The sequence below is a fragment of the Triticum dicoccoides genome, chromosome 2A, assembly GCF_002162155.2.
Source record: "Triticum dicoccoides isolate Atlit2015 ecotype Zavitan chromosome 2A, WEW_v2.0, whole genome shotgun sequence".
In the NCBI taxonomy this organism is placed as follows: Eukaryota; Viridiplantae; Streptophyta; class Magnoliopsida; order Poales; family Poaceae; genus Triticum; species Triticum dicoccoides.
In genome coordinates this window covers 716,586,175-716,588,956 of record NC_041382.1, presented here as the reverse complement: position 1 = coordinate 716,588,956, position 2,782 = coordinate 716,586,175, and the positions used below count along the sequence as shown (strand labels likewise).

The 2,782-nt window shown below is 44.3% G+C and overlaps 1 pseudogene; it reads left to right on the top strand.

Annotated features, from left to right (window-relative positions):
- Nucleotides 1-355: 355 nt before the first annotated feature.
- LOC119358174 lies at nt 356-2,526 on the top strand (annotated as a pseudogene).
- The last annotated feature ends 256 nt before the right edge of the window (nt 2,527-2,782 follow it).

The window sequence follows — 2,782 nt, the reverse complement described above, 5'->3', positions numbered from 1 at the left end:
CTTGTGATCTTGGATCTTGTTCCAGTAGTGCTGCTCCTCGTGATCTGGGTTCACGTAGCGTCGGTTGTCGTCGCCTGTGCGCACCACCAGTATCGTTATCTCATGTGGCGGCTAACCTAGGTATCCGGCGGCAGAGGTAATCACAGATCTAGCTAGGTTTTGAGATCGTGCAGTTCCTCGCGATTGAAAGTGATCACGACAGGTACCGTGGCCATCTTCCCTACTAAGTTTGGCAGATCCGAACGGCCTCGGTTGCGGTTGTTTACATAACATCCGTGATCGTGTGCTATGTGTTGTATATTTCATCATTGATAATGTTTGCACATGTGATGATACATATTATTGGTTGTAGGAAATGGCGGACGAGGAGTTAACTGATATCATGGTAGACATGGAGTTTGGAGAACTGATGAAAGACTGGATAGAAGATTGATCAGATGATGAAAATTCAGATCGTGAAGATCGGTCAGAGAATGGGAACGAATGGGACGATCTTAATGTGAGTGGCATTGTCAAGTTGTAATTTTTTGGTGGCATCCGACAACATTATATCTTTGTGTTGAAATTTTATAGACGATGAGCTTGATGATGACCAGGAAAACAACTCGGAGCTCTCGAATGAAGATTACATTAGTCAGGTACGTAAGTGAAAATTTTTGTTGGTATGCAAATTGAATTTCTTCTGGAATATTATATGATAAGTAATTATGTATTTGTGTTGTTTTTCAGTTCATTTCCGAATGTCATAATGCGTATGACTATTACGGTGAATCCGACGCGGAGACAGGCCTTAACGACGAATCATTAGATGCACCTGATTCTGGGAGTCCCAGTCGTCGGTCATCATGAGTGAGGTATCTGTGTAATCAATGTTCTATGGAAGTAATGTTAAACCATAGAAAACTGTTTTCATGGTTGTGGTTTGATTGTGTAGGTGACACAAGATGATGGGGCAAAGAATGTCCAAGATACTGCCAGTGCAGATGATAAGAGGGATATGTTCATGCAGATAATGGAAATGACCTTTACGTCTCACGATGATGCGTATGATTTCTACAACAGCTATGCTAGAGATAATGGTTTCAGCATTAGAAAGAATAAGGTCAGGTATAGCAAAATGGAGTCACGTCATATGCGTTATAGGCGGTTTGTTTGTTCGAGACAAGGGAAACGTGACAGCAAGTTGCTAACCGAGGAAGGACACAGCCGTAGGCTCAGAGCCGAGACATGCTGCTTTTGCGAAGTGCACCTGACCGTCAAGCTTGACCAAAAGCGTGGGGTTTGGTATGTTGAAAGTTTTGAGGACAAGCATAGCCATATGTTGGCAGGATCGGACGAGGTGCCTTTTCTGTGGTCCCACAGAAAAATCAAAGAGTACCAGAAGCATGAGATAATGTCCATGGGAGCTGCAGGGATTAGAATTCACGACATGATGGATTGCTTCATCAGCAAACATGTATTGTACGGCGGTGTTGGTTTTACCAGGCGTGAAATATACAACCTTTGCACCAAGGAGAAGAGGATGCTGCTTTCAAAAGGTGATGCTGCCACAGCCATAGGCATCATGGCCAGTAGGAAACAGAGGGGTCCTAGCTTCTTTTTCGAGTACAAGCTAGATAAGGAAGGACATTTGAATAGGATGTTCTGGTGCGACTCCCAGTCTTGTCATGACTATGAAGACTTCAGTGACGTGCTTGTTTTTGACAGCACGTACAAGATGAACCGCTATGGTATGTCATTCATACCTTTTGTTGGTCTTAACAATCACCAGAAGACCACTATTTTTGGTTGTGCCATAGTTTCGAACGAGACCAAGGAGACATACGTGTGGCTTCTGCAGACTTTTTTGAGGTCCATGTGTTAAAATATGCCTAAGAGTGTAATCACAGACGCCGACGCTGTGATGATCAAGGAAATTCGCGAAGTCTTGCCAGACGTGTGGCACATAGAGAAAAATATGAAGATTCACCTAGTCACAAGTCCTTGAAGGAGTTTCAAACTCTTCTGTACTACAGCACGTCCACGGCCATGTTTGAGGAGAGATGGCACGCATTTTCCAAAAGATGGCAGTCGGAAAAGACTGTAACATGGTTGAGACGGATGTATAAGAGGAGAAGAATGTGGACCGCGACTTATCTAACAGAGGGGTTTTGACTTGGCATGAAAAGCAACCAGCAGAGTGAAAGCCTGAACTCATGCCTTCACCTCCACCTAGATGGTGAAATGACCCTGGTGGATATGATTTTGCACTATGAGAACGCCGTTGTGCATATCCATGAAAACGAGGCGCGAGATGACTGCGCGGCCTCACAGAGTTTACCGGTGCCAGTTACTAGCTCGAGGGAACTTGAGATAGCTGCTTCTCACGTCTTCACTCCAGCAAACTTCTATTTGTTGCAAGATGATCTTAGAAAAATTGACGGCATGGAGATTGTAGAAATTAAGCTGGAGACGGATCACAGCAGTACATCGTGGCCTGGAAGAATAACCGGAAGCGTCATTTTTGGGTGGAGTATACACCAGTAAATTCCACAGAAACTATAAGGTGCAGCTGCAGAAGAATGATTCGAAAGGGTCTACCTTGCAAGCAAATATTCCATGTACTGAAGCACTTGAACATATCTGAAATACCAAAGTGTTTAGTTCTTGTTCGGTTCACGAAAGAAGCAAGGTTGGGACTGCCCGCGAGGCGCACAAGCGATCTGTTGGGATTTGGTTGGACTGGGACCGGGGAAAGAATGAAATATAGCCAGTCAGTGTGTTAGCGTCTGAAGCTATGCAT